The sequence below is a fragment of the Pteropus alecto genome, unplaced genomic scaffold (genome assembly GCF_000325575.1).
Source record: "Pteropus alecto unplaced genomic scaffold, ASM32557v1 scaffold97, whole genome shotgun sequence".
In the NCBI taxonomy this organism is placed as follows: domain Eukaryota; kingdom Metazoa; phylum Chordata; class Mammalia; order Chiroptera; family Pteropodidae; genus Pteropus; species Pteropus alecto.
In genome coordinates, this window is record NW_006439713.1 from 507,075 (window position 1) to 517,259 (window position 10,185).

A 10,185-nucleotide genomic window follows, 5' to 3' on the forward strand; every position below is an offset into this window, starting at 1 on the left:
TCTCTGAGGCCCCGGTGCTTGGGACCAGTGGGTCCCCGTCTCCCTTTCAGTCACTCCTGACCCTCTGCACCCCACCTTGCCTGGGTCAGCCAGTCCCTCCCTTGCTCATGGGTTTCGCCAAATGTGCGTGCGTGTGTGCATGCGCGTGCATGTGTGCGTGCGTGCGTGCGCATGTACGTGCGTGTGTGTGCGTGTGCATGTACGTGCATGTGTGTGCATGTGCGTGCGTGCATGTGCGTGCGTGTGTGCATGTGTACACACGCCTCTGCTCCTCCTTCCGTGTTCTAACTGGGGCCCCATTGAAAGAGGCCACCCTGCCTTTTCCTCTGGCCTCTTACTGAGATGCGGAGTTGGGGGATGCCCAGGTAACCACGGGTAAGCTGCAAAGGGGGAGGGGGCGGTGACCCCGAGCTCAGAAGGCCATTTTCATTTAGATGGAGCAGCGGTGTGAAATGCAGGTGGGAGCTGCCGAGACGGGGGTTCTGCTTTCTGCTCTGCGTCTGTCAGAGCTGCTCGCGCCTGCGGGATTTGCACCCACGTCTGCCACCTGAGCCTTAGTACTTCCCACGTCGTGGTCACCCTGTCCTCCCTCATGGCAGAGCTGCAGCACCCGAGACGTCCCTCCTGCAGAGTGCACCTGGCTCTAGCCCAGAATGCTGTGCCCACCAGCCCCTCCCCCAACGCCTTTATTTGTGAACCCGAAGATGTGGGTTTACTGGCCTGCGGGGGAGACTGTCTGTCAACCGGTGTGCCCATGTCATGTGTGTACACACGCCTTTGGGACATGCACCTCAGCCTGGTTTCTCATAGTTCCGACCCTGTGTGGCCACCTACCAATCAAGAGACAGACGCCCCCTCCCCTCGGGTCCCCCCGGGTCTCCCTATGCCCCCTCCACACCCCTTGACCACAGCCCCGGTCTCTTCTGCCTGTCTTTGAACTTGATAGGTGTGGAATCGCTCGGCACATGCTCGTGTCTGGCTGTTCTGTTTTACGTCACACTGTGAGATCCCCCCACCCCCATTGTGTTGTTTACAGCTTTGGGCCACTGCGTCTGTGCTGCTGTGACCGTGCTTGTGTGTGTCATCCTTGATGGACGCCTGTGCGTGCCCAAGTGTGAGCTCAGTCGCAGGTGAAAGAATGAATGAACGAATGAGCCGGCATTAGAATTTCACGTTTAAGTGTTTTGGAGCTCCTGCTTGGCTCACAAGTTGCATGTGACGTCGGGCAGATTTGGCTTGTCCCCGTGACCGCACAGGCACCCTGGCTCTCTTCAGAGGGGGCCACAGTGGCCGGGGCAACCGGTCCCGACAGGTAACGTTAGCGTTGGGCTTTGGAAGGTCTCCTCTCTGAGATCCTCAGATTTGCGGGGGTGAGTCTGCAGACTTGAGGGCTCCCCCGAGTGCTGCCGACCTGCCGATGCTGCGGGAGGGGTTTTCCGGCCCCCTTTGTCAGCTGCCACTGCGGTCATCACTACCACACCCTGCAGACTGTGGCCTGAGTCAGTGGCCGGCCAGTGGCCACGGCTGCAGGGGCCACGGCCATGGGCCCAACTGATTCGCCTGCTGCTCTTTGAACTGAGACACTTTTTGCCTCGCTGTCCCCGTGCAGCCCCAGTGACAGGCACCCAGTGATGGGGGGGCTTCCGGGAAGACGGCGAAGCAGGAAACACCCCGCTCCAGGCCTGGGCGCCCCCCCAGCACCCCACACTCGGGCTTTGGGGGGGAGCTAGTAAGGGAGGGCGGGGCGGGGCCGAGAGTTTGCTACCCCCCCGCACCCCATGTTTTGGTTTTATGTGTTTGGAAACTGGCTCAGCAGCTCCCCGGTTCTGGGCGCGTCCATTTCTTCTGAGAAACCGGCCCTCTGCTCACCACAGGCGCCTGCGCTTGCTGTGCCAGTCCCCACCCCTTCCCTTAACCCTTCTGCTTCGCTGTGTCTTAGGTGCGTCTCTAAATGGCCAGAGGCGGGATTCTTTTCTCACAGCCCAGGAAACCTGCCTCGGAGCGGACGAGCTGGTAGGCCTGGGCGAGAGGCGGCTACCGGTCCGTCTGTCTGTCCAGCGTCTCCATCACCGCACCCTTTCTCGCGGGTGCCTCCTCCCACCCACCCCCCTTCCGACAGGCTGAGAGTCTTACCCAGCCCCTCCCCGCTCTGCCCCACGCCACTGTTCTGCAAGTTACACGTTCTGTTTCTCCTGTTCAGGGACATGTCTCAGAAGGGCCCTGTGGGGGGACAGCGCCCTGCTGGCGACGGGGCATCGTCCGGCCTCACCTGGGCTCGCACTCCGCTCGCTGTGAGGGACACGGCCCTCAGGAGAGGAGGGGGACTCCGTGTGGCCGGCCGCCCCGCCAGGCCCCCCTCCACATGGCTGGAACTTCTGCTGAAGTCCGTCCTGGTCTCTGAGCCGAGGCCGGTGGGCGGCTGCCTCCGGGAGCCTGTGTGAGTGTCTGGATGTGCATGAACACACTCGATTGTTTCTCCAGCGTGATCTCCCCAGGGGAGAGAACAAACGCTCAGGGGGCCAGATCCTGACAAAGCGAAGACAGGAGGAATCTGTCATTAAAGGAAAGCGGCATGTTCAGGGAGGTGAATGCACGGCAGCGTGTAGGAAGCCGAGTGTTTCTTCCGGGGGGTGGAATGCTGCTTTCAGCTGGGCACACTGCTGCTCAGCCAGAGGACGGTGCTTCCCAAACAGCAGAGGAAACGTGTCCTGTTCTCCTTCCTGGGATGCAGTCATGATGGCTGGTGCTCCAGCAGTCTTCTTGGCCCACGAGGCACCGCACCAAGGATGACAGAGCAGGAAGATGCTTATTTAATAAAGACGTATAAACACTTATTCTGCGGCAGGTCTTGCTCTAAGTATTTTACAAATATTAACTCATGTCACCCTCATTGCAACCTCTGCCGTGCTGAGGTTTGCGTCCTCTCCGCCCCAGAGCAGCTCACCAAATCACAGGTAAGACGGACGTGGCAGGTGGAAGCAATCCGCCGTTCACCCTGGACCGGCCCTTTCCCCCTCACGCCGCCTCTCCCCACACCACCTCTGTCCTCGACGCTGCTCCTGCCCGTCTTCGGGTGCGACAGTTTAGTTCTTTTTATACGTAAGTTCATCTTTCGTTTTTTTCTCTTGCCTGATCTCTGCCTTATTCCCCCATTTATGGCATTCCCACTTCTCCCGCTTACCGTTGGAAGACAAAAATAAAACCTTAAAAGCATGGAGAGATAAATGCTATGTGACCCACATGGCCATTACGGACTGACAGCTGACATCTCAATAGCAAGGAAGGCAGCTGCGAGGTAGAGGAAAAATCAAAATGTTGGGGAAAAAATAACCACCATCCCAGGACTGGTGAACCTGGCTAAACTGTCTTTCCAAAACTAGGACGAAATCAAGACATTTTCAAACAAGCAAAAACAGAGTTTACCGCGAAAGGAACCTGAACAGCCAGCGGGAGCGAGCCGAGACGGAAAAGGCAGGGTGGGCGAAGGAGCTGGAAAATGTGGGCGGATGCGACAAGTACCGACTGTGTAAAATAATAACAGCGACAATAATAACAATGGTAAAAGAGTCCAGTTTGGCCCATTAACCCACCAAGATGGGCCCCAAACACTGGGTAACAATAATGCACACAAAAAAGTCGGAGTTAAGCATCCTAAGATGTTCGCATTTTGCAGTGAGGCAGAATTAGTAACTTTGGACTTTGTTAATCGATGTCTACAGTTGGGAATGTAAATGGCACCAGGAAAAGGCGAAGTAGAATAAGTATATAACTCAAATAGTAGAGTGAAAAAATGAAATTGAAAAAATCTTAACCCAAAAAATGAGGAAGAAACACAGGGGCCCGGGAAAGCCTGTGGCCGTCACCCCTCCACTCAGAGCCCTCCTCGCGGGGCCCCTCCTCCCCTTGAGACAGCAGTTTCCCAAGGGCAGTGAAGAGGTCGGTCTGGCCCTTCCTGCAGCCGATGGGGATGCCAGCCTTTCCCATCAGTGGCCTCAGACTCCATCAGGGGACTAATGCCCATCAAGTTTCAATAATGCGTGAACGTATCAACTTTGTTTTTCATCATGAAAAGGCTTCCAACCCAACACTTGCCTGTGCTTTTTCTACTTGTGCTTCCGACTATGCAGTGAAAGCCGACTATGCAGTGAAATCCGGCCCAGGCAAACTTCCCTTCCTCCCTGGAGTTTTCCACGTCCCACCTCCCGGAGGGTCAGAAGGCGCTGTCAGTGTTTTCTCTGTAGGTCGGACGTCACCACGGGCAGCGGCTTCCTCCCTCCTGGTTGCATTTTAATAATGGACATGTTTTCAGTGGAGAGGGATGGATTTCCGATGGAACTTTCTGTGGGAGACTTGGTGGCAGGAGGCCCCCGCGTGTGTTCCGTGGGTCACGTGGGGAGCGGCACCTCACTAGGGGGAAAGCTGTGCAGTGGGGCTGCAGGACGAGGACCGTGCAGAGTGCGTCACCCGGAGCGGAGACAGGGAGCCCTCCCCACGCAGTCCCAGCCGAGACAACCCGGGGAGGAAAGGCAGGTGGGACGTGGGTGCGTGCACACGTCTGTGTGCTCGTGTGCATCCGTGCGCACCCGTGTGCGTGTGTGTGTGCGTGTGTTCACTGCACCTGGACCCCTCGCCGGCGAGGGGACTGCTCACAACGGTCGCTCTCATTTCCAAAGCACCCTGGGTGCACCCAACAGACAGCGGCCACCCCTGGGGAAGGTGCCTGGAGGGCTCTGAGGCCCTGTCCTTGCTCCCTCCCTCCCAGAGCTGGCCCCTCCTGCCACCGGCTGCCGAGAGCCCTGTCTTGAAATCGCCACTCGGTCTCAAACGTGCAGAGGACCACTTCCCTGCGTTTCTTCAGAAAGCAGTCTCTCTCCTGAACTCCGATTTTTCAGCCTGTGTTCCATGTCCTCCTTTCCAGAGGACATGACTCATCCACTTCAAAGGGAGTGATGCTCCAGCCCTTGGGACCTCCTTGAGCTTGGCCAAGGGCCGCCAACCCGCAGGAAAGCCCCCACCCACCCGACAGGCTTCGCGCAGCTCTCCTTGTTCTCAGGCAATCAATCGCTAAGAGCCAGTTCTCCGAAGAGCTAATTTGCCAAGTGACCAATTCTCTTAATTGATTGTTTCTTTGCACTAATTTGTTTTAGTTGAGCAGTTTTCAGTGTGTTCCCATCAGGGTGTGCAGACTGCTCTTTCATCTCTGCCCGGCCGCCCTGGAGGGGGAGGGGTGTGGGGGGCGGGGAGGGGGTGGAAGGCCCTGGGGAGGACACTTTACGCACATAACCTTGACTGTCAAGCGTTCTGATCAACCAGTTCTTCATTAAAATAATGTCATAAAACATTTCATAGTGGAGGATAAATCCAAGACGACAGCCGGTGATGTATTTTCCATAATATGCTTTTTTTCTTAGGGATTTATGCTTCCGCTTTTTCAGTCTGAAGGTGTGACAGAGGGCTCCAGCATCCATCCGCCCTCTTCTGCAGAAGGCCTCCTTTCCTGGTGGCGAGGAGGCCCCGTTTTGCCCAGGATGTCACATTTCCCTGCCGGACAGAGGTGAGTGACTGTATCTGGGTGGAGCCTCATTAAGACAGTCCTGTGAAGAGGCACACCTGGGAGGCATGCTCTTTGCCTTTCTGCTTACCTTCTTCTTTCCTCCTGGAATGTGGTCACGATGGCTGGATCTGCAGTGGCCACGTTGAGACCATGAGGTGACCTTGACGAGGAGTGTGAGAAACTGAATATGCACGTGGATGACGGCCAGCCCGTGTGTGAGAACAGGACTCGCCCGCAGCCTGCAGCCGCCTGCCCAGGAAACCAACCCTTCTTCATCCCCAGTGGCCGCCCGGGGAGCCGGCCCGCTCCAAGTCCCGCGGGGAGGGATTCAGACCGCCATCTCTAGTCACCAGGTCAAGAAGCTGAGTGAGAACCCCCAACGACGCCAGAGGCGTCCAGAACTTGATTAATCACCGACCGCTTTGCCACTTTCGTCTCTGTTTTCAACTTAGGACCGACCGGAGAAAGCGCCAGGCACCCCGACTGAGCACGCAGAGCACCCCACTTCTGGTCGGCCCGCCAATGCTCCCCCGGGCCACAGCGCCCGGCAGGGCTCCCCCAGAGCTGTCCTCTTCCTTCCCCGTGAAGCTCCCCGTCCCCTGCCCGCCCGTGGGTGTCGGCCGATCGCGGGGACGGGGGCTGACTCCCCGGCGAGCTGGCTCCGAGTGCCCGGCTTTGCCCGTCTCACTGGGGCGGGGATGACTTAGTACCGTGATGCCACGTGTTAACGAGAAGGCCCTGAGCTCTGATCACATGGGCAGCTGCTGAGATCAGGACCGTGCGCGGGAAATAGAATTAAACGCAGCCTCGCAACCCAGGAGGCGTCCCCACCAAGGCGGGAGAGGGAGAAGGCGGGTTGGTACCGAACAAGCTCTCAGCCAGAACGTGATGTGCGCCCGAGGACCCCTGCCAGCGAGACTCCAGAGACAGACAGGGACCGTCCTCCTGCGTGTGGCCGAGTGGCTGCGACCCATCATCTCCACGTTTCCGAGATGAAACCGCTCAAGTTCTCGTTTCTTCCTGACCGGAGATAGGTCCCGCTTTTTGGCGTCAGGGGCCGGCTGAAGCCAGGCAAAGTAGGAGACGGGCCACTGTCTTGCTTGACGGTTCCGTGTCAGAGAAGCTGTCAGGTCCCGAGGAGTCGTGAGACCGTGAGACTGGCAGGAGGCTTGTGAGCATCCCACCCACAGCTGCCTGTCTCCAGACCTCTCAGCACGAGAGGAAGCCGCTCTCGTGTTGAAGCCGCTCTCATTTTGATTTCCTATAACTAGCAGCCAAAACGATATCATGTGGCGTTTTTTTTCCCTTTCTTTCCAAATCTGGAAATTCTGTTACCTTTAAATACCGCATTTTCCCTATTCTTAATTCTCTCCTCATAGAAAACATGTGTTCGAACTTCTCCTTCTAGCTTTGTTGTCTAAAGTTTTCTTTAATTTTTCCACTGTGGCTTCTAGTTCCTTAATTCTCTCTTCAGCTGTGTCTGGTCAACTGTATAATCTTTATGTTACATTTCTTTTTTCATTTCGATGAATCATAACAAACATATCTAAAAATTTCGTTTGCTTTTTAAAATCTTCTTTAGAGAATGATACCTCGTTTTGTGTGTTGTGAATGCCATTCCTTATCTACCTGCCATTCAAGAGAAACCACTTTAAATATAAAGACAGGTAAACGGATGAAAAGGGATATGCTGGGCAGGCACAAATTTTTATAAAAGCCAGAGTGGCGATGTTAGAACGAGGATAAGGCTTCAGTGTAAATTAGACTTCAGCATAAGGACCGCTGTCGGTTTGCAGAGGGACATTACATAAAGGCGTCCAGCCACCAAGAAGACATCACAGCCCTAAGTGTGTGCGTCCTAAGAGCAGAGCTTCAGAATACACAGCAAAACCCGGAGTGTGGACGTACACGGACGGCGGCGGCGGCTGGAGGCTCCACGCAGCTCTCTCGGGCATCGGCGGGGCGTGCAGGCGGGGCTCCCCGGCCCGGCAGGCGGTGCCCCGTCTTCTGCAGGCCCCGTGGGGCTGGGCCCTCTGTGCGGGAGCCCACTGCTTGGGGTTTCTTGTTGCCATGGTTACCTCAGCGCCACAGACTTCAAACTCCTCCAGCCGCGGGCTGCTGCGGCCCCATGGTTAGAGTTGGGGCTTCGGTGCTGGAGGGTCGTCCCAGGGTCCCTGTACCCCCTCTTTTTAGGTGTCCCTGCCTGTCTGCCCCCAGAGGGGTCCCTCCTCAAGCTCTTAGCCCTCCTTGAGAAGCGCTGGGTTTGCTCAGTCCTCTCCCTCAGCAGGTTCAGTCCTTTGCATGTGAAGGAGTCTGGGCAGCACGTGGGGCTTGTCTCTGCCCACCTCTGTCACCCAAGGGCTCGCCCTGGTCCCCTGCCCTGTTCCCAGTCTTTCTTGTCAGCAGCTGGCGGGGGCCCTCGGCAGAGAGCTTGCAAGTGGGTGCAGACTCCCCTTATTTAGGGAACTCCCCAGCGTTTCGCAATTGTCACAGTAACTGGTCTTTAAGAATTTCTTAAAATTTAGCCGAATCTTTCTCGCGCACGTGCACGGTGGGCCGTGCCCTCCGCCCTGTGCCCTGTCGGAGGTGAGACAGCTCTGTCTCCTCGCTCGCTCCCTAAAGCGGCTGTTCCCTTTCGGAGTGCGGTTTGCTCTGTTCCTTTGTGACTCATCTGTCTGATGGTTCGGAGGATTATCTGACTCGCATCGTCGTTAGCGTGGGAGTGGTGTTCCCACAGCCTTCTGCATTCTGCGTGGAAACGGAAGTCTCTGGTGGGCATGTTTTTTTGAAGCCCAAGCTTAACCAGTTCGCCCTGGGAGCTCGTTCTGAGTGGGAATTTACACCGCAGGAGTCCTGGGTCATGGCAGTGGCCCTCTGGGCCACGTAGCACACAATGAGGCCACAGCAGGTAACAGATGGCACGGAAAGCTGGGTCACTGAAGGAAGTTACAATGCTGGGGACAGGCTTAGAGAGCCCTAGCCACGTGCTGGCCACACGGGCAGTGGTAGCACCCCTTAAGTCAAGGAGCGTAGGGGAGGGAACTTGGTGGGGTCCAGAGAGGGTGGCTGCACAGAGAGAACGGGGGGTGCTGTGGCCCTCCGTGAAAGATCCCAGCCAATTCATGGCTGGAAGGAAAACAAGCAAGGACCCCGAGTAGCTCCACACCGCCCCGGACCAGCGGGATCGCATCTGCACGGACGGGACACGCCACCCCGTGGCAGCGCAGGACCCACGCTCCTCAAAGGTCACGGACCACAAACCACATCTCGGCACGCGGGACAGCTGAGGTCATGCAGACTGTGTCCTTCACCGTAGTGGACTCGAACTGGGCGCCAACGACAGCAAGCTAACCAGAAGGTCTCCCGACAGTCGGAACTAAACCACACGCTTCCAAATAGTCCACGGCTCAAAGAGAGTCTCAAGAGAAATAAAAAAGACATCGCACTGAATTAAAATGAAAGCATACCCAATTTAGCTGCGGGATGCAGCTCAAGCAGAGTTGAGTGGGAAGTTCATAGCTCTAAATGCTTATATCAGAGGAGAGGAGAGAATCTCAAATCAACGATCTAGGCTTCGCCCTCCACTAAAAGAACAAAATGAACCCCAAACAAGCAGAAGGAACAATAAAGATAAGAGCAGAAATCAATGGAACTGAAAACAGAAAAAAATAATAGATCAATGAAAGGAAGAATTGGTTCTTTGAAAAGATCAATAAACCTCTAGCGAGACGGGCAAAGATGCAGCGAGAAATACACAAATTGCCAAAATCAAGAATAAAAGAAGGCACACTACAGACCCTGCAGACATCCAAACGATAATAAGAAAATACTTCAAACGACTCCACTCGTACATTTTACAACTGAGATAAAATGGATCAATTCTTTGAAAAGCAAAAACTAGCAAGCTCACTTAGGAAATAGGCAATTTGAATAGCTCTATAATTATTAAGGAAATTGAATCGGTAATTAAAATACTCCCCCCAAAAAAATCCTAGACTCAGATGTTTTCACTGAAGAATTCTTCCCGGCTTTTAAAGAAAAATTAGCACGAACTCTACACAACCTCTTGCAGAGGAGGGAGCGCTTCCTAATTTAATGGCGAGAGCATCACCCCCACACAAAACCAGGCAAAGACAGCACGAAAAAGGAAAATTACAGACCGATACTCCTTATGAACATGGATGCAAAGTCCCAGACAAGATATTAGCAAGTCAGGGGATCGCTTCATAAATAGTGAGTTGATCAAGGTCACAGGGCGAAAGATCAATACACAAGTCAACTGTATTTCTATAGACCATGAACGTGTGGGTGCTAAAAATATAGCGCCATTTATGTAAGTGTCTAACCGCTGTGCTGTACACCTGAAACCAATGTAAAATAATACTGAATGTCAACTCTCATAAAAAAATAATTTTAAAAACATATTAGCAAATAGGATTCAGCAATCTATAAAAAGAATTAATCACTATGACCAAGTAGAGTTTATTTCAGGGATGCAAGGCCGGTTAAATATGCAAAAAACTCATCGACGTAATCCGCCACCCTAACAGGATAAAGAAAAAAAACCATATGATCATATCGATCGATGCGGAAAAAGCATTTATGTAATCAAATGTAATAAAGCAAAACAT